We start from the raw sequence: 27,442 nt of genomic DNA, 5'->3' as shown, positions 1-27,442 counted from the left end.
AGAACAACAGCGGTCCTATCACACTTCCCTGGGCACACCTCGTCTCTAATGAACGAACGCTGTCGAGGACAACGTACTGGGTTCTATTCATTAAGAAGTCTTCGAGCCGCTTACATATCTGCGAACTTATTCCAGATGCTCGTTCCTTCCTTTAACAGCCTGCAGTGGGGCACCATATGAAATGATTTCCGGAAATTTAGAAATCATGCGAGAAAAGGGCAAGCTGAGTTTCGCACGAGCGTTGCTTTCTAAAACCAAGCTGATTCGTGGACATAAGCTTCTCGGTTTCAAGAAAGTTTGTTATATTAGAACTGAGAATGTGTTCAAAGATTCTGCAACAAACAGAAGTTATGGGTACTGATCTGTAATATTGCGGGTCCGTTCTTAACCTTTCTTATATATTAGAGTCACCTGCGCTTTTTTCCAGTCGCTAGGGACTTTGTGCTTGGCGAGAGATTCACGACTAATGCAAGCTACGTAAAGGGCCAATAACGTAGAGTACTTTATGTAAAATCTAACTGGAGTTCCATCCGGACCTGGTGATTTACTTGTTTTCAAATCTAACAGTTGTTTCTCTACGTCAGGTATGCTTATTTCTATGTCATCCCACGGGAGTCCGTCCGATGATCAAATTAAGGTACGTTTGTACGGTTTTCCTGTGTGAACGGTTTCTTTAATGTGAAATTTAAAACTTCGACTTTCGTTTTGATATCTTCAACTGCCACACAAGACTGATCAACAAGGGACTTAGTGGAAACCCAAGACCCGCTTGGTGATTTTCCATGTGACCAGAACTTTCTCGGGTAGCTGTTGTATGCTTCGCGCATAGATCTTTTCACAAACGGACAAATCTCTACCAAACTTCGCTTGTCGTCATTTGTGTGTCGCCTTTTGAAGTTAGAGTGCAACAGCCTCTCCTTCCTCAGCATCCGCTGAATTTCGTTATTAAACCATGGTGAGTCTTTTCCATCCTTTATCCACTTATTAGGCACGTAACTTTCCAGACAATCTGCTTAAACTTCGCCCAAGATTCCGCTACGTCAATCTTACTGGGACTAAGTAACGTCAATTCACTCTCTCAGTGAGTTTTTAATAACCGTCTATCTGCTCTATCTAGCAGAAACGCACTCCTAGCCTTCTTGACGCGTTTATTGACTTTCGTTATCGTAGTTGCTATAATGACATCATGATCGCTAATCCCTGTTTCTATACTGACATTGTCGATAAGGTCCAGCCTATTTGTAGCTACAAGTTCCCTCCCAGAGATCCGAATGGGTGGCTAAATCGGAATATTTTGTCAATGGAGACATCATCAAGACACTTTTTCAATTACAGGCCAGATGTCTTTATGCAGTGGTTTTCATTGCCTTCTGCATTCTCATGTCGCTGATAAGCGCTGACTCTTCCACCTTTTAGGGAAAGTTTCCCAAAGTTTGCCCGGATACTCTGTCTCCCCTCCACCCTCTTTGACAAAGCCGTTGGCAAAAAGAGCGTGACTCCACATACCGAAAATCTTCAACTACCAATGCTGATAATTTTTATTTAAAATTTAAGCAGTGTTAGCGATCGAACCTGTGACTCATGACATGTTGATTACTGGTCAAACGCTATTCCTTTTTTTTATTTCATGTCCCATGGATCCATACTGAAATTTATTGCTCGGTTGTAAAAATTGTCTCATTAGTTACAAATACATTACAGACTATGTTGTTAACTACAGATATGACTCTACAGCTTCATTACGTTAAGCCTGTTATGTACAAACTTTTACTGAACAGTGTGCATAATCATTACATCTTGAAATAATAGGGTATCACCTCACAAACACCTAGACATTCATAGTGAGAGTCAGCAGGTCTTTAAATGTACAAATATTCATGTATTATGTGAATAGTACTCATGGGTTTTAAGCTGCAGTTTGCAATTCGTTACTGGTACCTCATAAATTAAGTGTAAGAAAAAACCAAGTACGCACACAGACGTAGATATACTAAGAGAGGATGAAAAAGAAGGAAAAATTATTAAACTTTGTCACGTCGACATCTACGTATGCGATTTTATATCAGGAAGTAATTCAAAGTGTACTACGGTTGTAAGAGAGAATTAAATACTGTCCTGATACAGGCAGAATTCTAGCTTTTGTCTGAAATGATTTAGAAGGTCTTCAGATACCGTAGAAAGATGGATTGAATGCTTTTATTAAAACAGATTGGGCAACATTCTGTTGAAACTAAAATTTATCTCTCAATGTAATGTCCATTCAGCTTAATCAGTTTAATCCAGTGTGATACCTGCTGCAACTGTTCTTGAGAAAATAATGATTTTTTCCAACAGTGCACGATACAAGCCTACAGCACAAATGCCCTTTTCATTTAACGAATCTTTACTCACACAAGTATTTTCTTGACGTTAGGAAACAGTGAGATCAATACAGAGCACCTGTAAGAGGTCCGAGCAGATGTAATTTCGATGTATTGCTTATGCGCTGCCTGTGATATGCAAGGTCTCTGACCAGAGAGCAGTGTTGACTGCAGTAGGAACTGTGTAGCTGTAGCAGTAAGTTGTTGCTAGTCTGGAGTCTGCTCTGATCTGGTATGGTGTATCGTGTTGGCTGGCCCGGTCGCGGTGCAGCGATGCCGGAGCCTGAGTATTATTGTATAAGGTAAAAAGCAGCCTCGCGCATATGTAGTAATGTTATCTCAAGTCGCATGTAAATGTTTTAAAACTCTCGTAATAACAATCTTCCTCATAAAAAGTAACTTTTAACAACCATTCATTTCAATTTAAAGAATTTACTAATTTCTCCCATCCATGATCATCCCGATTATTGCAATAGAAAAATCAGTTGCTCTCTTTCATAAATGACAGATAGGTCGGCCAGCATTGCACAGAGCTGTGCCGGAAAAATTTATTGTAAGAGCAGATATATCCGGCGACTTCATTGAGGTAAGAATTTTTCCTTTTTTTATTCAGAATGATCTTTCAGGGCCATGACGCAGCACTGCTGTCGTCCAAAATTTACCATGTTAAATTCACAGTGAATTATTGAAAAGTCATAAGTGAACGACAATTTAATTGAGAGGTTAGTTACATTGTTTTATAACCAGGTTACTGAATTTATTTTTTTATTGGGACGTTACACTGAATGTGATCGACATAATTACAATTTTTACTGTTGAGTGGTTTAGAAATTTTTCTGTTGTGAGGTCACACTAAATGTGAATGAATTTTGAGCTTAGATTAAATCAGAAAGAATTTTGTGTGGAAGTTAACGAGAAAAGAATTTTGTAGGGAGGTTCCAAAAGAGAATGAATTTTGTAGGGAGGTTACAAAAGAGAAAGAATTCTGTGGGGAGGTTACACTAAATTAGAATCATATTCATATTATTTATTATATTTCTGTGTTGAGGTTACACTTGGCGACAACCGGCCAGGATGGTATTTCTTTGTGAATCTCTGAGGGTAGTCATATATTTGCTCTTATTTACTTAAATGTAGTTTGCATCTGGCGCAACGCATTTACTAATTTGTTACTCTTTCTTTCACAGATCATCGGCAATTTATTGCTCTTTGTTGTAATTGTTTGTTCCATTTCGCTTTGCCTTTGTTTCATTTTGTGCTTAATTCTGATTTGTGAAAAATGCCGAGAAGAACTGTTAACAGTACATCGCGATGTGCAATGAGTGAAATAGCCGACTCGAATAATTTGACCGATAATACTTGCGACACTCAGTGTAATAATGATAATCCCCTAATTACAGACAATCAGTGCCTGCAGATCACTAGTATTGAGTTAAATCCTAATGATGGGCAAACAAATTCAATTATATCCACAGTAAATTTAACAATTGATGACACGGCACGTTCCGATACAATGAACGCTGCCCAGTTTGACACACCCGGTTTGCAAAATTTGCATAGTGAATAGATAAATTTTTCTCACAAAGATGAACAATGTAGTCAAAATACGTCAGATTTATTTGATTCCGAGGTAGTGTCTAACAATGCACATCTAATTGGCGAACCTGTTCAAGAATCAGAGAATGACCAAATGGTTATACAAAATGCGACAAATGCAGATACACCAACACACAGCATAGAAAATAGAGTCACTAATTTTGGCTTGGATCAAATTATGGCATTATTGTTACAAATTAATGAAAACAATGAAAAGCAAAATAACAATTTCAAACAACTTAATGAACAGCACAAACAACTCAGTGAAAATCTCAAACAACAAATTAATGAAAATAATGAAAATCTCAAACTAAATGAAAAACTAGACAACAATACCAAACAGTCGAATGAAAAACAAGACAACAATTTCAAACAGTTTAGTGAACAGATTACAGCCGTTGCCGTGCAATGTCATGATACTAAGGAACAATTATGCGAGGAAATTAAGGCTTGTGCTAGGAGCAGTAGTGAAGAAATTAGATCTGTGGCTCAAGAATTAAGTAATACACTTGCAGCCACAACTAAATTACTTAGAGACGAAATTAGTGCAGTCGCTAAACAATGCTCTGAAAACGCAACACAGTTACGCGACGAGTTTAAATTAATGTCAGCAGAACTTTCACGCACACTGGATGCGAAAGTAGACGCGAAATTTGACCAACAGAAAATGCCAAATTGACGAACGTTTTAATCACCACCTACACAACAGAGAAACGCGTTACAGTAAATTTATACAGGAACAGAATAAAGTAAAGCAACAAGTCATGGAAACAATTACTGTACAAAGACAGGAAGATAAGCGTAAACCGTTTACGAAAGCAAAAACATACATAGACAACAATATTGCTACAGTATCATACGAAATTAATACTATCAAACAGTTGAACAACTAATTGCATGATGAAATCTCCGATCTTAAAACAAAAACAGACACACACACATTAGAGTTTCAGACAATGACCAACAGACTTGAAAAGTTGGAACTAATACAGGATTCCGATGCCATCAAAGCAGACGTTAAAAAGTTGAACAAAACCACACGTAAAGTACAAAAACAAATTAATGCTTGTGACACTAAAAACGACGATCACGTAAAAGCACTGACTGAAAAATATGATGAATGACACCAAATCAGACGATACATCACCAGTTTCGCTTAATCAAACACCCGAATTCCAAAATTTACAGCAGACGATCAGTGAGATAGGTTCGTCTAATAATACATTACGTAGAAAATTGTCATCTTTACAGCACGAAGTGACGGAGATGAAAAATGTTTCAGCCTCTAACACGGCTCAGCATACGCCACATTCTGTACATTTCTCACACTCACACAGCTTGTATAATTTAGGTAATTTACAGAGAGTACGTGAGTTAGATTCTGAACAGTCACAGACAAACAGATTACCATACAATCCTGAACTTGTTCAGACATATAGAGACGATAATTTTGACTACAAGCACTTTCTATCCGTGAGATAGAATATATTTAAAAATGACAGAACACAGATTCACCCCTTGGATTGGATACAACAATTTAGCTTTGCTTTTCCGCCAACTTGGCCCGTAACGCACAAACTTGAATTTAATTGCAGTTTTTTGGAAGGCGAACCGGCAACTCGTATGAGACCGATCGGGAGACAATGCTACTCCGTAGAAGAATTTCAGAATGCTTTTCTGTCAGCGTATTGGTCGAAGACGACACAGCGCGGAATCAAGGATCAACTAATTAGTTCACCGAATTATGAGAACTCAAATTTTTCTACTGTCACGCAATTTTTTGAACACATGGTCCAACAAAACCAGTACTTAAGTGAACCATACAGTGAATCAGCGCTTATCCAATTATGTATTTCTAAATTACCACGATCATTAAGAATATCACTTTTAACAGGACAGGAGAAAGAAAATATTTCGGCATTCAGAGATCTGTTACAGCTTTTGGAAGTTCAGCAATCAGATTATTCCTTCATAACCAAAAATTTTTCATATCATAACCAAGGCCAACAGCCACGCTATTTCAATAGCAAAGGTAATACGCGCTCCAGGAACGACAACCACCAGAACTTTAATAACAGACAAAATTTTAAATATGAGTATAGTCAAAATTATCAGCAACAGGAAACAAATTTTGGTAACAATAGAAGTTTTTCCCAACAACAGCAACAAAACCAGCCGGTTAGCATACCTAACCAACAAGGTCAACCAAGCTTTAATGTTTCGCCGCCTACGCGTATAGCGTCGGCTCCACCAAATAGTAACGCATAGCAACAAGGAAATAACTATGTACAGAAAACACATCAATTCAACTCATATGGCAATGCACCGTATCGAAATGACTATCATGACAGACGTAAAAGTAATGAGCACAATTTTCAGCGTACGTTTAATAACAGTCGGTCTTACCAGCAGCAAAATCAACCGCAACAACAGATTATGATGAATGAACCAGACAGTCGGTATCATCCCGAACCTAATACGTCAGGAAGAAATAACAGAACAGTACAAATAGTCGAAATGCCACAGCATCCTCCCGCAAATAATAGCACGTCAGACAGAATTTGACTAGATACAGTACAGGTTGCATCTTTCAGCATCGTAAGCAATACTTTTGACACACAGAATCTTGTTCACGAAAACGTTATTACTTTTAACGACATCCGAGACACTCTTTTGCAGGAAAAACCAGTTATTCAAAAAACCATTTCACACCCTGTCATTGAAGTAAAGATTGGATCATCCAAATTTTTAGCAGTAATCGATTCTGGATCACCTATGTCAGTTACAAATGAGGAAACTTTCAACGAATGTAACAAAGAGAATACCTATCCTACGTTACCATTAGGCAAAACTAAAGTAAAAGGAGCAGTATCTGGTAAAGGAGTAGAAGTAAAATAACAGACACACTTATCATTTTGTATTGCAGGTCATACGTTCCACTCAAATTTTTGGATTGTTCCCTTATTGACGACAGACGTTATTTTAGGTACGAATTTTCTGGTACAACACGACGCACTTATTGACTTTCAAAATTCGTTTTTAATGTTAGAAGATGAAAATGTACAACTGGCATTAGAATTTCAGCACTCTTTATCTGCAGTAGAACAAACAATTAATCGTACAGAGGTCATTTCTGCATCACGTAACATAGACTGTCATTCCACATTGTTCACAGATACGTACGTACACAACTATAATACTCCAGGCGAAGCCGACTATGACGTTATGCAAATGATTTCTGATGAAGTTAAACAGAGCAGTGCAAATACGGGCGACGAACGCACGCAACTACGCAAAATTCTTTTACAGCAAGCTCCAGTTTTTGACAACATCCCTGGTACTATTTGCGGTTTTATGTATGAATTTCAAGTTAAAAAGCGTGACACATTTAAAACTAAACATTATCCTATTCCGAATATCTGTACACAAAATATTGTAGCAGACGCACTATCCCGTTCTCTCAGCAACAATCAGCAAGACATCGCAACCAACTTCTGCCAAGCAAATTTTAGCGTCATGTATATTCAACAAGTTGCATTTGAAAATTTCATTTAGGTGTCGTTACGAGACATAGCACAAGAGCAGAGTAAAGACAACGTACGGAAAGAAATTAAACACCTTTGGCAAGATAGGAATAATGTTACCATCAGAAACAACTACACTGTACACAGTAATATTCTGTTTCGCCGCTCTCACCCTGACAGCAACAATTGGTTACTATGCATTCCTCACGAGCTTGTTAACAAATTAATATGGTATACTCATTTAAGTTACGCACATTATGGAGCCAGAAAACGTTTTCTTATACTGAGACAGAACTGTTATTCTGTCAACATGGAGAAACGTATTCGACGAGTTTTAGCGTCGTGTAAAATCTGCCAGAAAGCTAAGTCAGACACGACTTCACATATTCCTCCGTTACATCCCATTGTACCTGTTAAATTGAGACACATGGCCGCTGTAGACATTTTTGGTCCGATTCCCAGAACTAATAGAGGTTTTTGTTACACCTTTATCGCTGTTGAACTCACTTCGAAATTTGTAACCTTCACACCGCTACGCAAAGCTACTGCTAAAACTATTTCGAAAGCATTTGTAAAACATTTTCTATTTCATGTAGGGCATGTATTGAAAGTAATTTCCGACAATGGACCACAGTTTCGATCTGCTATATGGACATGTATGTTACGAGCAAGAACATTTCTCCGATCTATATATCCAGGCATCACGCTTCTTCGAACCCTTGTGAACGACTAATGAAAGAAATTGGTAAACTGTGTAGAATATACTGCTATAAAAAACATGTTGATTGGGATACACACATACTGTCATTCCAGGATGTAATTAACTCCATACCAAATGAATCTACTATGTTATCTCCGACTGTTATACTGAAAAATGTTGAACCACTTAACAAAATTAAAGAATTAGTATCCTTTCCTACATCTCGTCGACTACGACACCATGAAATAATTGACATTGCGCTGAACAACATCAAACGTGCCGCAGAGCGCCGGAGAAGACAGCAAAAACAGGTTTGTACACAACGTGACTTTCACATTGGACAGAAGATATTAGTACGCACACATTATTTATCCAACAGAGGAAAGAGTAGATGCAGTAAATTTGAGCTTCTATATGCAGGTCCATACAGAATTCGCAGCATTCCTCACCCCAATGTAGTATACATCGAAACTCTGAGAACCAGAAAAAGTAAAGGCAATCACCATGTCTCCAATATTAAACCCTTTATTGAATGAACATACTTTATGATTTATCACACTGTAATGCCATTTTCTGATTTTTATATGACCACTTATGCAATTATATTTATATGACTACTTACTGATGATTATCATATTTTTTCTTGGCAAGTGTTCGGCAAGGTAAGGTTAGCAGGTAGCTTTTCTTGTCGTTACACATCAGACAGTGCACATTTTTCCAGATAAACTTACATATTTTATGACCACTTAAGCAATTATATTTCTGTGACTACTTACTGATAATGATCGTATTTTTTCTTGGCAAGTGCCCGGCAAGGTAAGGTTAGCAGGTCGCTTTTCGTGTCGTTATATATCAGACCGTGCACATTTTCCATTTTTCGTGTATGTACGATTGTTTTCCTGTTTTGTTTGTATGCACTACGAAATCTTTAAGATATAACAAACACAGTTGACTTTGACATTTTGCCTTATGATATCTCAACAGCTTGACTATTTTACATTTTTTGCTACTAAATTATGATACTCTGTGTACATTTTATTTTATTTTTTTTTTTTTTTTTGCACCTGAAAACTGTCTATGTTTTTGACCTAATACGTTTTCTGTCATGCTATGCTGTATGTTTAATTATATCACTAGAAACTAGTTTTTATTTACTGGGTATATGATTTAAATGCAAGATATTAATCCTTATTCATCATTTTCAGAAAGCAACAACGTGTAAAAGAAATAACTTAAACAAACCACAGTGGATTACTATGAAATGGGAATTTCACCTTCGGAATGAACGAAATAAAATGCAATACCTCGTCATGAAGAGTAAATGGATCAGAATTAACAAGCATTAACAAGAATATACTATACACATCTTTCATACTATACATATCTTTCAGAATACGAGGCGATTGATGCAGGCTGTCGGACAGAACTACACGTCTTAGTTTTAGTGATGAAATATGCTAGAAATAAAAAACTCTATACTATGAATAGTTGTATGGAGTAAATGGTAACATGAATAATGAATAATGAAGTGTCTTTTGGCAGATGATAATGAATGATGATGAATAGTTATATGAAGAATATGCTAATATGAATAATGAGGTTTATCTTAGCAGCTGATGATAGTGATGAAGTTATGGTAATATGAATAATGAAGTTTTTCTTTGCAGATGAGGATAATGATGAAGTTTATATATTTTCTGTTAGTTAATAAATGCTATGTAGTTATTTAAGTATTTGTTGCAGTTCGTTTTGACAGTATGTCTTATATCACATGGTATAATGACTGAATGTTTTGGAAAGGACAGCTAGAGTACATACATATTGAGTACACGTCTCATTACCTGTTAATTCGAAGTTCACTACTTTTCAGCATAATATGCGTTTCTTCTTTCAGCTGAATAATCCATTTTGTACTTTTACCAGGAGAAGCTATTCATGAAATTAATGTGCTATAAGCAGTTAGTCATTAAACCTGTTCTAGTACTTGCATTTTTTTTACCCATTTATGTATGTCATTCATGAATGTGATCACATATACTCTACGTGTTTCATAGCCTTGCTACAGCTGACTCATGACGAATGACGTTACTAATCCTTATTTGCAGCAATAAGTCAAAAGCAATATTTTCATGCCCCAGCAATTAATTATCGATTCCAACGCAATGCATTGCTGTCACAAAAAAAATGTATTACCAGTCCCAAATAATGCTGCTAGTTTAAGAGATATTTATAGTACTAAATATAATGCAGATTTGTGAGATGTATTGAATCCATTATATCTATGTATTATTGGAACACAGATCTTGAGTAATAGTTATAGTGTGTTACATTTTAAATATGTCCTATGTCACTTGAATGATGAGTTCTGAGTAATACTGAATGATGTTTTGAAATAAAGCATAAATGCTATGCCAATAATTTCTGTAAATAATATTTTTTCATACTCTATAAATGCTACGCCAATAATTAACTCTCATTTTGAATGATGACTTCTGAATAATACTGAACAATGTTTTATAAAACTATATAAATACTTTGTAACTGGCCAATGAATGCCACTGTTTCTTATATTTTAAATTTGACTTATGTCACTTACATGCTATTTTATATGAATACCAGTAGCTTGATGCTACACTCATTAACTCTTGTTTTGAATGATGACTTCTGAACAATGCATAAAAATGGTTTGTAACTGGCCAATGAGTGCCAGCGATTACTATAACTAGATGAATTATGTTAATGCTATGCCATTAATTAACTCCTGTTTTGAATGATGACTTCTGAACAATGCATAAAAATGGTCTGTAACTGGCCAATGAGTGCCAATAATTACTATAACTAGATGAATTATGTAAATGGTATGCCATTAATTAACTCTTGCTTTGAATGATCACTTCTGAATGATGCATAAAAATGATTTGTAACTGGCCAATGAGTGCCAATATTTAGTGTAATCAGATGACTTATGAATAATGTTCTGTAATACTCCATACATAGTACAGAAATGTTTAGTAACTAGGCAATGAGTGCCAACAATTACTCAAATCGGTTGATAGATTAGTGTAATTCTCAATTATGACTAGTATAAGACTTAATGTCCTTCACTTTCTGACCTTATTACCAGAAATTACTCCAATATCCGTTTGTCCTGTCTATCCTCATCATCATGGAACACTATATTTGGTTTTTGCACTAATTCTACGATGGTATACCTTACAAGAATGTGGTGTTGACACAACATGCTGTCCACCACCTTGAACGATGGAGATGTTATTATGGTCCCACTGTTTGGAGTACCTAATGTACTACCAAAATGATAACATGGAATATTAATACGACATTTCAGTGTCTTGGCTACACTTATTAATATTTCAGGCAAGAGAACTTCAGATTGTTTCACTTGGTGTTGTGCTTCTGTAGAAAGATATGCACTTTCAGTGCAGCTACGTGCAACCTACTGTGCTACAACCATGATGCAATCCTTCCCTTTCCTTTCCTAGTTCTTGTAAAATGGTAGTGACATATACAGTGCGTGTGCACTTTATGTCATTTGTTAATATATTTTGTACTCATTGCGTATCCTAGTTCTTGTAAAATGGTAAATATATATATATATATATATATATATATATATATATATATATATATATATATATATATATATGCAGTGCGTGTGCACTTTGTGTCATTTGTTAATGTGTTTTGTACTCATTGCGTATACATTTTGTCATTGCTTGATATGTTCTGTACTCAGTGTATGTGCACTCCATTTCATGTTCTGCACTTACATATATGTATATAATCTGTGTCTGTAAACTTAGTTAATTAAGTAGATTTTAGAAAAATTTGTTGCTCATGGCAAGTCCAATTGACTCACCATCGCTGCCAAATTTTTGCCCCCCCCCCCCCCGTCCCCCCCCCAGTGGAGGGTTATGTAAGAGGTCCGAGCAGATGTAATTTCGATGTATTGCTCATGCGCTGCCTGCGATATGCAAGGTCTCTGACCAGAGAGCAGTGTTGACTGCAGTAGGAACTGTGTAGCTGTAGCAGTAAGTTGTTGCTAGTCTGGAGTCTGCTCTGGTCTGCTCTGGTGTATCGTGTTGGCTGGCCCGGTCGCGGTGCAGCGATGCCGGAGCCTGAACATTATTGTATAAGGTAAAAAGCAGCCTCGCGCATATGTAGTAATGTTATCTCAAGTCGCATGTAAATGTTTTAAAACTCTCGTAATAACAATCTTCCTCATAAAAAGTAACTTTTAACAACCATTCATTTCAATTTAAAGAATTTACTAATTTCTCCCATCCATGATCATCCCGATTATTGCAATAGAAAAATCAGTTGCTCCTTTCATAAATGACAGATAGGTCGGCGAGCATTGCAGAGAGCTGTGCCGGAAAAATTTATTGAAAGAGCAGATATATCCGGCGACTTCATTGAGGTAAGAATTTTTCCTTTTTTTTATTCAGAATGATCTTTCAGGACCATGACGCAGCACTGCTGTCGTCCAAAATTTACCAGGTTAAATTCACAGTGAATTATAGAAAAGTCATAAGTGAGCGACAATTTAATTGAGAGGTTAGTTACATTGTTTTACAACCAGGTTACTGAATTTATTTTTTTATTGGGACGTTACACTGAATGTGATCGACATAATTATAATTTTTACTGTTGAGAGGTTTAGAAATTTTTCTGTTGTGAGGTCACACTAAATGTGAATGAATTTTGAGCTTAGATTAAATGAGAAAGAATTTTGTGTGGAAGTTAACGAGAAAAGAATTTTGTAGGGAGGTTCCAAAAGAGAATGAATTTTGTAGGGAGGTTACAAAAGAGAAAGAATTCTGTGGGGAGGTTACACTAAATTAGAATCATATTCATATTATTTATTACATTTCTGTGGTGAGGTTACACACCTAATGTACGAACATGTGGGTACTTAACACCTATTCAAGTCTTGTCGTTGTAACAGCTTGAGGAGGCGGATTTCTCTGTTGCAGGAAAATATTTTGCACGTGAATCTCGCTCTTTTTTCCCCTTTAGGTCACAAAGCAAATGGTTCAGCACGTTGCTTAGTAAGAGCAACCTATTGCACTCCTGCTAACACAAGTTTATAATAGTTTTGTGGTAAATGTCCCAGTGGAGCAGAATCAGACACATACAATTTGAAACGTGGAGCAGCACATCGTCGTATGTTAAAAGAAGTCCAGTGTCGGTACTTTCCATGCAACACATGTCTGTGGTACAATATCGAATAGGAGAGTCACAAATAAACAGCCGATGAGCAGTCCGAGCCTAATTAATTCCACGGTGATATTCTGGAATATTGGCATATGAAAATGTAGCAATACGAAGTGGTTGCAGGCTGTAGAGATTGTCTCTTTGCACTCACGATACTGCCAGAGAGGTTACCAGGAAACACAGCAAGAGCGACACTTACGACACCATCTGGAGTTGTGCGCTGGTAGTGTATCAGTGGAATGACAACAGCTACGTGCTATTCCTCATCGTTTTCTTGCAAGTACATCAAATAACCCTTTCTCAGCTACTCATCCAGTGACGATCCTGTGTCATTTGCCTGAAATCCATGTCGTTTTCTTTCCCGCTGACGATTCAGTTAACTTTTGGTATACATTCACTTTCCCCAGCCCTTGTTTTGAATGCAGTTTCATCTCTGGGCTGAAAACTTGGTACCTCTGTAGTCATGTAACGACGTAACGTCCCTCAAATTTTACAAATAGGATTTTTCAGAAATTAACAACAAATCTTTTATGTGTCGAATAAAAAAAAATGCAGTGACGATTGCAGAGAAAGCTTAATTGGGAAGCGACTTCATTCTGAATACTGTGTACCTCTCCACATAAGCCCAACATCATTACTAAAATTTTAAAAGTGGTCATATATCTACAGTGCAATTGGGAGAAGATCGTTTCTTGCACTAGCAGCTATTTTAGGAGTTTCTTGTACCGCTATTATGGACTCGTAGTCTTTAGTTCCCTTAGCTATGTACTACCCTCTTTGTTCTAGTCTTAACCCATGTGGGAGAGCTGTGGGGTTGAATGAAATTGTAAACACTGAAACGGTGGATAGTCGGGGACTATGTAAAGCTCATTAAGTAGTAGCATATCAGGACAGCAAATACTCTAGAATTAGGTTTATGTACATAAGTTAAATGAGAGACCTACGTGGTCACAATGAGATGTTTACGTTATGTTTACGTCTTTGCCATTATACCATTAGCTATCGTCTAGTGACTTAACCAAAGAGACTAGTAAACGAGCACACACTTGCGGTAAACCTCTATGGCAGCCAAGTTTGGATTGGTAGTGGTTCAAGTCAGTTATTACCAGCCTTATACAGACTGCCATAGCGGTCTACTGCACACGTGCGTTTGTGTATAATCTCTCTTGTTGAGTTATAGGACGATAGTTAATGCCGTAATACCAAAGATGTAAACATAACGATCACCTCTCAACAACAAAGAAGCAAATTTACGAAACCTGAATGTAGCACACACCTGGAATATTTAAAATTTAGCTGTACGAACTACAAATCTTGCAAAATAACAGTTGTCCTAAGCTCAGCATGGAACCAGGCCACGTGGTCTTTCAACCTGAAGGATAACTTTACGATATTTGCTTGAAGCACGTATGTTGCTTCCAAATGACTCATGCTGTTTACAAAGGAGAATTACTAGCCCCCGAAATTGTTACGCTCATACATTAAGTGTCGCTCATCATTCATGAATTAACATATGTGTAATAACTGGTTGTGCGGTTAAACCAATTTTAGAAAGTTGCAGTGTATAAAATTTACACACTATATGGCAAAGAAGGTGAAGCACCTAGAAGGGGAGGAGGAAACAAAGTGATTCTTCACGAGTTTAGAGAGTATGTGATGTTATTGCAGTCATTACAGAATCGAGTCCAATTTATACAGAGCTTGGCAGTATGAGCTTATTTATCAGAATGACATTTCACCCCTAACAGCCAGCATTTATTCACTGATTCTCGTGGCAAGGATGTCGTAAGGCTTTGTGTCATCTCCTGATGCAGGTTGGGCCACAACTTCTGTAACTGTTCCTGAATATTCTGGATACTATCACAGGAATGGAGTTGACGCCCGACTTGGCCTGACACATGTTCTGTCCGGGACAGATCGGGGCATTCAGTACTTCAAAATGACGCTGACAATAGACACACGTGGCATGTGTTCCTGCAGCATTGTTCTCATCAAAAACTTCACAGCGATACCGTCGCGTGAGAGGTAACACGCTAGGAAGCGGGATAGCCTCCACGTATCTTCGTACCGTCAGAGTTCCCTTGAGAAATCGATGCTAGCCGTGAGCTGAAATCATACCCCGTGGCTCCCCACATCACGACTACAGGAATGACACCCCTCTGCCTCTCTAAACGTTAGAAGAGGCAGACCGTTCTCCAGGTCGCCGCGATAACTCACCAGCGATGGTGATCTGGGGCAGCGCAGAATCGTGATATATCGCTGAACACAATGCGACAATATTCTCCAGCAGTCCCTGCTTCCTCGTCCCGGTACAATTAATACCGTTTGTGTCACGGTGTTACCGGCAGTCTACGGGTGGGCCGCTAATTCCCTGTTCCGGCTGCTGTCAGTCTCCCCAATTTGTGGAGGATGAAGTTGCAGAGTTCCTTACTTGTTCTCGTATGGCAGGCAAGAATGTCAAGGTATTACAGTGTGGTTGGGCGATCTTCCTTTGTGGTTGTCTGACGTGATCGGTTAGAACAGTGGTGACGAATGTGCCTGCTCTGATGTCTCCATGCAGGCCAGCATCACGCCCCTGTCACATCCGAATGCGCCACAAACCTGGATACTGTACGAGTCGACCAGCTGTCAAAATGGAGCCGTGCAAACATGAAATGTAGGAAGGGGGATGAGAAGGAAAGGAAATGATGGGTCGGAAATCGTGAGGGGCAGGCGCTTAGGGCATTTTGGTAATACAATAGCATAAGTTGAAAATATGTGCCTGACCGTAGCTCGGACCCAGATTTACCGCTCTCATGAGCGGTTACCTTAACCGCTTCGGCCATCCGAACGCGGTCTCTGAACGACTCAGATTTGCAGTCTATCGCAGCGACCTTTGTCCATTAAACTTTCCACTCGTTAAACCTGATTCCCGAAAAAGTTAGGACGTTATTTGTGCATTTCCACTGAAACAAACTGCGGGGAACCGTTACCCTCTTTTTCAGAAATGTGTACATCTGAGTGATGTCTGCTCCGTCGGACATGTCCGATAGAACAGGAGAAAAGGAGACCAAGAACGAAGCCCCTTTCCAACTCTGTCAGGTGCTGATAACGCTGTGTCACACATCGCGTGTCCCTCACAGCAACCACTCAACATCTTAGTGTTTTCAAGGCCCCATACGTACCCTAACAGGCCTCAAACAACGCAAAATACGTAGAACATTAAAGCTTTTTGGTAGGCGCTCTACACGTCACAAGGAATTAGAATTCTGATCATTTGTATAGCCGCTGATGGGTGTGTACGCATACGAAGTTACGGTGAAATATGATAGTATTTTCTGGGTGCTTCATTTTTTTTATCAGACATCGTAAATTGCGATACAAACTGATCGTAAATAACAAAATGCACAAAAATAATTACCTTTCCGACGCAATACTTGGGATCCATAGAGCTTCGGGCTCAACTAGCCCCAGAAGACATCTACGAGGGCAGTTCAATAAGTAATGCAACACATTTTTTTTCTCAGCCAATTTTGGTTGAAAAAACCGGAAATTTCTTGTGGAATATTTTCAGACATTCCCGCTTCGTCTCGTATAGTTTCATTGACTTCCGACAGGTGGCAGCGCTGTACGGAGCTGTTAAAATGGCGTCTGTAAAGGATGTGCGTTGCAAACAACGGGCAGTGATCGAGTTTCTTTTGGCGGAAAACCAGGGCATCTCAGATATTCCTAGGCGCTTGCAGAATGTCTACGGTGATCTGGTAGTGGACAAAAGCACGGTGAGTCGTTGGGCAAGTGTCATCATCGCCGCAAGGTCAAGCAAGACTGTCTGATCTCCCGCGTGCGGGCCGGCCGTGCACAGCTGTGACTCCTGCAATGGCGGAGCGTGCGAACACACTCGTTCGAGATGATCGACGGATCACCATCAAACAACTCAGTGCTCAACTTGACATCTCTGTTGGTAGTGCTGTCACAATTGTTCACCAGTTGGGATATTCAAAGGTTTGTTCCCGCTGGGTCCCTCGTTGTCTAACCGAACACCATAAAGAGCAAAGGAGAACCATCTGTGCGGAATTGCTTGCTCGTCATGTGGCTGAGGGTGACAATTTCTTGTCAAAGATTGTTACAGGCGATGAAACATGGGGTCATCACTTCGAACCTGAAACAAAACGGGAATCAATGGAGTGGCGCCACACCCACTCCCCTACCAAGAAAAAGTTTAAAGCCATACCCTCAGCCGGTAAAGTCATGGTTACAGTCTTCTGGGACGCTGAAGGGGCTATTCTGTTCGATGTCCTTCCCCATGGTCAAACGATCAACTCTGAAGTGTATTGTGCTACTCTTCAGAAATTGAAGAAACGACTTCAGCGTGTTCGTAGGCACAAAAATCTGAACGAACTTCTCCTTCTTCATGACAACGCAAGACCTCACACAAGTCTTCGCACCCGAGAGGAGCTCACAAAACTGCAGTGGACTGTTCTTCCTCATGCACCCTACAGCCCCGATCTCACACCGTCGGATTTCCATATGTTTGGCCCAATGAAGGACGCAATCCGTGGGAGGCACTACGCGGATGATGAAGAAGTTATTGATGCAGTACGACGTTGGCTCCGACATCGACCAGTGGAACGGTACCGTGCAGGCATACAGGCCCTCATTTCAAGGTGGCGTAAGGCCGTAGCACTGAATGGAGATTACGTTGAAAAATAGTGTTGTGTAGCTAAAAGATTGGGGAATAACCTGGTGTATTTCAATGCTGAATAAAACAACCCCTGTTTCAGAAAAAAAAAAATGTGTTGCATTACTTATTGAACTGCCCTCGTACAATACCACGCTTCTATAATATGATGTCTCAAAAGAAGAAATTAATGTTTTAAGCTGTAATATTCAACTCGTTGCTACTGAACTAGTGTGTCTAGCGTCTCTGTTTGTATGTCTGTGAAAGACAATATCAATTTCCAGTGCGTCGTCGACTACTCCCACAGCGTACGTAATTTTGTACACGTAGAGAAGGTACTCTCGCGGTGTAGAAGCAGCTGCCAACTCCGACGGCCGCCTGTAAAATTCTTGAAATGTAAGAGAAAGAAAAATTCTATATGGTCTTCTCGAACTGGGATACTGCCATTTGCATTTAGTCGTTCGATCATTGTCTGAGAGTGAAATGAGTTCGTTTTAGCAGAGAAATCTTCCTCTATGCTTTTAACAGTGTGATTGAAGAGTTTCTACAGCAAACATCGACCACCAAATGTTCGAAGTCCTATACAAACCTGTCGTACATTATAGTTCATCACAGAACCTTTTGACCAAAAATAAATACGCGAAATTACCTGCGAAATGCACCAGATTGTATTACGGCTGTTACTAAACTCCACATTAACCTTAGGTGTCACTTGTGTATCTCAAAAAACACAAATTATACAATATGGTGGCTAAGAATATGTTTCAGTGCACACACTTCATGAACGTCCTCTCGTTACCCTATCTAGCACCAAAGTCCTGTCACATATCGACTTTCTTACATTTCTTCGCTCCCCATGCAGCAACGCTATGTAATAAATATTTCGCTCGCGCAGGCGAAACGCCCCTCCTTGTGATATATATTAACTTTGAACTGTGCAGGTGTGGTTGTCGACACCAGGCTTCCACTGAATAGCAGGCCGATTAGCCCTTTACCAGCAACCTCTAAGGTGCTTGAGCGTGTGTACTCTACACGTCTAATGCTTCACGTAAATGCGGAGGAGCTGGTCCCGCCGGAACAATTCGGCTTTCGACATGGACATAGTACAGGGCAACAGCTGTTACGTCTTGTGGATGATGCGATGGGTGCCCTGGAGAGCCGACAGTACGCAGGGGCAATGCTGCATGATGTCTCTAGGGCCTTCGATTGTGTGGCACAAGGACCTCCCCTACAAACTGCTTGCAATGGGGGTAAATGCGGAGGAGCTGGTCCCGCCGGAACAATTCGGCTTTCGACGTGGACATAGTACAGAGCAACAGCTGTTACGTCTTGTGGATGATGCGATGGGTGCCCTGGAGAGCCGACAGTACGCAGGGGTAATGCTGCATGATGTCTCTAGGGCCTTCGATTGTGTGGCACAAGGACCTCCCCTACAAACTGTTTGCAATGGGGGTACCTACGCCACACGTTCGACTCATCAAGTCTTACCTTAGTGGACGAACGTTCAATGTCCGTGCGGGAGCGGGTATATCCACAGCAAGGCCCATACCGGCGGGAGTGCCACAGGGGTCTGTCCTCGGCCCCCTGTTGTACTCCTTATATACCTCGGACACGCCAAAGGCTAACAGAGTCTCGCTCGCATTGTACGCCGACGACACCGCGTTGTATACCAGAAGCGCGAACGTGAACCTCATGCGCCGCCGCCTGCAGACAGCATGTGAAGCTCTAGGTACATGGGCCACAAAGTGGCGCCTGAAATACAATGCCAGCAAAAGCCACGCAATCATCATTACTAGGAAAAGAATCCCCATCGACCTACAGCCGGTGCTGATCATGGGAGGCCCCATCACATGGACCCGCACTGCGAAATACCTTGGGGTGACCCTAGACAGGCGCCTCACGTGGGGACCACACATAAGGGACATTGTGGGTAAAGCCTATGGCAGATTGAGAGCGCTATACCCAATCCTGAACCCGAAGACAACCCTACCCACACGCTGCGGCATTACGCTGTTTCTCGCCCTTATAAGGCCGGTGATCGAGTATGCGGCAGTAGTGTGGGGCAACGCGGCAGGCTGCCACATCCGGAGATTACAGGGCCTCCAGGGTAGAGTACTTAGGATGATTATGAAACTCCCGCGTGATTTTCCCACTAGGGAGTTACATACCATCACTGGAGTGCAGCCAATAAAGGAAAGAATAAGACAGACCGCTCAATTTTTCTATGAGAAATCACAGCAGTCAGAGAACAGACTGGTCTCGAACCTCGGGAACCAGATACATAGAAGGGGCACCACAAGATGGCCCGACCTGCTACGGCAGTAAAAACCACCACAATAACGATTATTAACTAACATAAAATGCTCATCACAAAATTAGGACCAACACACACGATAGGCCCACTCAAAATACATATTAGGAAACGCAGGAATAGTGCAAAGCACTTAACTTGCTTAACCTAGAGATAGTCAGGCACTATCCAACTAGGTAAAGAGCGGTGCCCGTACATGATGCAAGTTAAAGGTTCTCAATATCAAGTAGATGTCCTTGAATCCGGCGAGTTCGTTGTAAAGTATGGGGAACCTTGCTGACGACTAACCTAAAACGAACGTGTGATGGATGTTCAGAACATGCTAAAATCGGTTTAAATCGTTTGCCCATAAGTATACCGTATTTCGTACGTCTCCGTAGCTTTAAGCGATCAGCGCGGTTTCAGGCTCCATTACCGGTACCTCCAAGGATTTTTCCTTGGTGGAAGGACTGATACGAGTGCACTCAGTCTTATGAGGCCAACTGAACAGCTACAGCGCAGTTCTAAGGTAAAGAACTCGACAATGGCTTGGAGAACCGTGTGCTGGCCACATGACTCTCCATATCGCATCCGATGACACCGCAGGCCGAGAAAGACACAGTTATCGACCGGGCGCGACTGCCCCGTCCACGACCAGGACGGAGAAATTTGCCTCTTTTTACGCTGTGTTTACCGTTGGTACAGAGTCCGCATGAACATTTCACCCCTTAATTTGTACATAAAGCTGCAGTATACTTTTTAAAATAAAAATGAGTTATCATTGAATGGCGGTCTGTACCCTTTCTAAGACATTTGTAACACTAGTGGCTTAAATCCATTACTACTAATGCATCGTTATTTTAATTATCGCCATAGTCATTAGTATTTCGGCACAGGACTTGTTTGTTCCCTTGGTAATGGAATGAATTACAATCCAGCATTTTTCACATGTGATCTATCGATTTTCAGAAAAGGGCTTGGATAGTATCTGTGGTTACATGTATTTGATATTTCGATAGATTCTTTGAAATAAGAAGCTGTTTACCATTTCATGTAAATTCGAGTGTCTCATGTAACAGTAACATCGATCCTCTTACGTGTGATTTGGTTTGCAACAGCTACTTCACAAAGAAATTTGTCGCGTGGTACATAAGGCCTTTGTTCTACGTAGTTTCCTTCTTTCTCTCAGCACCTCATGACCATCTTCTTGTTCCTCCTTCAGTTGGTAGATGGCCCCCAAAATTTACCATAGATTTGTACGCAGCATTTATGCGTCCAACAGATCTCGTTTATTTTGACACTAGCTTTTCTCTTTCCAAAGCAATGCTTTGCTCTGCAAGCAGAGTAAGAAAATCAATGAATGGCATTTTTCACGACGAGGCATTTGGCGAGCAGAGGACTAACAATGGCAGTTGAAGACAGGACAGCCTAAATATCTGATCTGTTACCATAAAAAATCTGCATACTACTAGAATGGTTCTCTTTACCATTGGGACATCGATAGCTTACACAGTAATAATATGCTGCAAATTCCCACCAGTTCTATGATAATTAGAAATGTATTAATACCTTCAGCTGCCGACAGGCGTTGATATACAGTATATCAACGGGGACGGGGATCTCCTGCTTACATGGCATGTTCGAAAGAACAGACACCATATCCATATAAGTACATAGTTCTGGCAATGCCGACCATGACCTTCTTCTTCTGTGCGGATGCGCACATGTTCCCCGAATTCTTACGGGACTTGGTAACAATGTCTTCCACGAGTAATGAGTGTGTTGGGGTTGGACACTATGAATGTAGTGTGCGGACATACAAGGTGAGAATGCTGGTCTCGCTGGAGGCGTACGCCACATAGTCCCTGCAGTCCCACTATCCTCTGGATAGATCAGATGGATAGAGCATCTACCATGTAAGCAGGAGATCCCGGGTTCGAGTCCCGGTCGGGGCACACATTTTCACCTGTCCCCGTTGATATATATCAAAGCCGGTCAGCAGCTGAAGGTATTAATTTAATTCTAATTTCGTTCCAGACGGCTGCAGGTCATCAATGGTGTCTGTTCTTTGCGACATGTCCGAAAGAACAGACACCATATCCATATAAGTATATAGTTCTATGACAATCTTCCGTCGGAGGCATACGTCCCAGTCACGAAACAACTGCATGTCGTGGTGTTTGAAATCTATATGTATATATAAAAGGCTTGTGTGTGTGTGTATGTATTGACAGAGTTTTCTCCATGACCAACCACTGCCACCCGTCCGCAGCTCGTGGTCGTGCGGTAGCGTTCTCGCTTCCCGCGCCCGGGTTCCCGGGTTCGATTCCCGGTGGGGTCAGGGATTTTCTCTGCCTTGTGATGACTGGGTGTTGTGTGATGTCCTTAGGTTAGTTAGGTTTAAGTAGTTCTAAGTTCTAGGCGACTGATGACCATAGATGTTAAGTCCCATAGTGCTCAGAGCCATTTGAGCCACTGTCACCCAGCCGTGCTTGCGAAGGCAGATAGCCCTTGGTCTAACGCTGTAGGTACGGGAGTTTGGTGGCGGTACGTGACAGAGGATGAATGTGGCGAGCAAAAATCCATGAAATTGAAGCAATAAATAGTCTTGGGAAAAAATATAAACTCTGTGGCTTTCGAACTTTACTGTGCATGTGAAAAAGCGTTTATTGTTTCATTCGTCCGACATAATAAGATGCTTTCGTCATCCAGACTTAATGACAACATGTAATATCAAATAGATGAGTTTTCAATCGCTCAATGCCTTTTCGTCAGGCACACTTTACCGACGATCAACAGAACAAAGAAGTCCAGATAGATTCAAACATAAAAACACTCGTAACTAACAAATGAATAGTCGAACGGTGCACTACAGTGATTTCGGATGAACATTTCGCTTCGTTAGTACAGGGTTATTACAAATGATTGAAGCGATTTCACAGCTCTACAATAACTTTATTGTTTGAGATATTTTCACAATGCTTTGCACACACATACAAAAACTCAAAAAGTTTTTTTAGGCGTTCACAAATGTTCTATGTGTGCCCCTTTAGTGATTCGGCAGACATCAAGCCGATAATCAAGTTCCTCCCACACTCAGCGCAGCATGTCCCCATCAATGAGTTCGAAAGCACCGTTGATGCGAGCTCGCAGTTCTGGCACGTTTCTTGGTAGAGGAAGTTTAAACACTGAATCTTTCACATAACCCCACAGAAAGAAATCGCATGGGGTTAAGTCGGGAGAGCGTCGAGGCCATGACATGAATTGCTAATCGTGATCTCCACCACGACCGATCCATCGGTTTTCCAATCTCCTGTTTAAGAAATACCGAACATCATGATGGAAGTGCGGTGGAACACCATCCTGTTGAAAGATGAAGTCGGCGCTGTCGGTCTCCAGTTGTGGCATCAGCCAATTTTCCAGCATGCCCCGATACACGTGTCCTGTAACGTTTTTTTCGCAGAAGAAAAAGGAGCCGTAAACTTTAAACCGTGAGATTGCACAAAACACGTTAACTTTTGGTGAATTGCGAATTTGCTGCACGAATGCGTGAGGATTCTCTACCGCCCAAATTCGCACATTGTGTCTGTTCACTTCACCATTAAGAAAAAATGTTGCTTCATCACTGAAAACAAGTTTCGCACTGAACGCATCCTCTTCCATGAGCTGTTGCAACCGCGCCGAAAATTCAAAGCGTTTGACTTTGTCATCGGGTGTCAGGGCTTGTAGCAATTATAAACGGTAAGGCTTCTGCTTTAGCCTTTTCCGTAAGATTTTCCAAAGCGTCGGCTGTGGTACGTTTAGCTCCCTGGTTGCTTTATTCGTCGACTTCCGCGGGCTACGCGTGAAACTTGCCCGCACGCGTTCAACCGTTTCTTCGCTCACTGCAGGCCGACCCGTTGATTTCCCCTTACAGAGGCATCCAGAAGCTTTAAACTGCGCATACCATCGCCGAATGGAGTTAGCAGTTGGTGGATATTTGTTGAACTTCGTCCTGAAGTGTCGTTGCACTGTTATGACTGACTGATGTGAGTGCATTTCATGCACGACATACGCTTTCTCGGCTCCTGTCGCCATTTTGTATCACTGCGCTCTCGAGCGCTCTGGCGGCAGAAACCTGAAGTGCGGCTTCAGCCGGACAAAACTTCATGAGTTTTTCTACGTATCTGTAGTGTGTCGTGACCATGTGTCAATGAATGGAGCTACAGTGAATTTATGAAATCGCTTCAATCATTTGTAATAGCCCTGTACAATGTTTTTCATAATTTAGAGCGTTTTCGTCATTTAGTCTTCTTTTTTATTATTCTTCGTGAGTATAAACCTTATCATACTTCTATTAGCTGAGATATCAACGAAAGCCACCCACCTCCACCCGCCACACTAGGAACGAAACACGTTGGAGACTCTATCAGCGTTACATTGCATCGTTGATGATACATTATCACATATATGGTAAAATTCATTAGTCATATATTGTTAAGTTTTAAATAAAATTATTTGTCGCTCCATATTTCGCGGATTTTTGGCCCCCAGTCACACACTGCCACGCACCGCCACCAAACATACAGGATAATTGCAGTCATAATATCCTCAATGAGATATACGCATCTGATATCTAGAATGTTATTCATGCTTTCCACCATGCCATATATTCCGACCCGGGCAACGCCAGGGTTTGCACCTAGTTCTGAAGAAAGCACTTGTACAAGTAAGTCTTATAATCAATAGTCCTGCTAAATTAAAGTTCCCAGTATATCGTTTAAGTTAACCAGATACATTCTCGTAAAGCAGAATGTTCGTGCTAACGGCGTAACCTGTTTCCTGTCAAACAGAGGTTCACTTAAGTGGGAAAAGGAACATGGAGCGATGAGAAAGAAAAGGAAATGGAACGGGGAGAGTAAGATAAAGCGAGAGGGAGAAAGACGTGTAATTAGTTTCTCGCAATGGAGCGGGGGAAAAGTTCTCTCTCCGCAAGCGCTTTTATTAAGCACTCGACCGGCTTAGCAGGCAGCTCATCACCGTCTGGCGAGCCACCTGCTGGAGAACAGCAGCAAGTGCACCGGCGGGGGCGATAATTAGAGCTCGAGTAGAGAGCGCCATTACGCTTATTAACACCTTCACTCCGCCGCTCGACTGCTGTAGGGTGCTTCGCATGTCGATACGGTATCGACTCTGCCCGCGGTCGAGAGCCATTACGCAAGTCCCGATATTTCCGTTGTAATGGCAGGGCAGGGCGGCCAGTCCCGGCGGGAGGGGGAGGCGGCAGAGCCACTTGGGCCAACCGCCCCCGCACCACCCTCTAGCCGGCGCGTAATCCAGGACACGCGCGGGAAAAGAGTTGCTGCTCGCTCTCCACATGTAGCGCACGCAAAAAAAGGTGAGCAATTACAGGCGGACCACGCAATAAGAAAAGTGGACAGTCATTTGGAGGAGAGTGGGTAATAGGAGCGGCGGGAGCATTAATACCGGGCACTCCGGCGATATTAAAGCCCGGCCGGGCGTCATTATGTACGGCAACCCTTGAACCGGCGTGAGTTACGGCCGCGCGTCAGGGCTCGTTAGTAGCCCCGGGGACGTAATTCGCGCAGATTGCGCCGCGAAAAGTGCCGGCGGTCAGGCTACGTCGCGGCCGGTGTACTCCGGGCGCGCGAGTAACCGGCACGGCAGCTAATTCACACCCGGGAGAGCACTTGCGGTGATTAACGGTGATGGGGCGCTGCACAAATGTTGAGCATACACCTGTCGCTGGCGTTCGCGGTCTGCACCCAAATGGTGATTCAGTGGGCGGAACAGTCTTCAGCAGGCAGACAATGTACTACATGTCGCATTGCCAACACATTCGTCGAACGAAAATGAGCCTTCTAAGACTATTGCCTGGCATTGAGCGATGTTTAAGACATGAGAAACGTGTCAGAGCTATGGTGATTAATACGAAGTCCAGGTGGAAAATGCACAATGGTGACGATATCAGATTGAGGTGGCAAAAGTCGTGGGATACCTCCTAATATCGTGTCGGATCTCCTTTTACCAAGTATAATGCGGCAACTCGACATGGCATGGACTCAAAAATGGTTCAAATGGCTCTGAGCACTATGGGACTTAACATCTGAGGTCATCAGTCCCCTAGAACTTAGAACTACTTAAACCTAACTAACCTAAGGACATCACACACATCCATGCCCGAGGCAGGATTCGAACCTGCGACCATAGCAGCAGCGCGGTTCCGGACTAAAGCGCCTAGAACCGCTCGGCCACAACTGCCGGCGCATGGACTCATCTCGGCGTTGGAAGTCCCCTGCTGACATACTGAGCAATGTTGCCACTGCAGCCGTTGTAAATTCCGAAAGTGTTGCCGGTGCAGGATTTTGTAAACTTATTTCTCGATTATGTCCCATAAATGTTCGATGGGATTCATATCGGGTGACCTGGGTGATCAAATCATTTCTTCGAACTGTCCAGAATGTTCTTCAAACAAATCGTGAACAATATTGTGGCCCGGTGACACGGTCCATTGTCATCCATAAAAATTCAGTCGTTGTTTAGGAATGCGAAGTCCATAAATGGCTTCAAATTGTCTTCAAGTAGCCGAACATCCAGAGGGCCCATTCCATTCCACCTAAACACAGCCCAGGCCATTATGGAGCCACCGCCGGCTTACACAGTGCCTTGTTGACAACTTCTGCGGATCCGCGCCGCACTTGAACCGTACCATCAGCTATCACAAAGCGAAATCGGGATTCATCTGACCAGGCCAGGGTTTTCCAGTCGCCTAGGGTCCAACCGATATGATCACGAACCCAGGAGAGGTGTTGCAGGCGAAGTCGTTCTATTTGCAAAGGCACTAGCTTGGTCCGTCTGCTGCCATAGCCCATTAACGCAAAATGTCGCCTCTGTCCTAACGAATACGTTTGTCGTACGTCCCACATTGACTTCTGTGGTTATTTCATGCAGTGCTCCTTGTCTGTTATCACTGATAACTCTACACAAACGCCTCTATTCTCGGTCGCGCCGTCTGCCACTGCATTGTAAGTGGTTAAAGGTAATGCCTGAAATTTGGTATTCTCAGCACACTCTTGACAC

The sequence above is a fragment of the Schistocerca serialis genome, chromosome 4, assembly GCF_023864345.2.
Source record: "Schistocerca serialis cubense isolate TAMUIC-IGC-003099 chromosome 4, iqSchSeri2.2, whole genome shotgun sequence".
Taxonomy (NCBI): domain Eukaryota; kingdom Metazoa; phylum Arthropoda; class Insecta; order Orthoptera; family Acrididae; genus Schistocerca; species Schistocerca serialis.
This window is presented reverse-complemented; position numbering follows the sequence as displayed.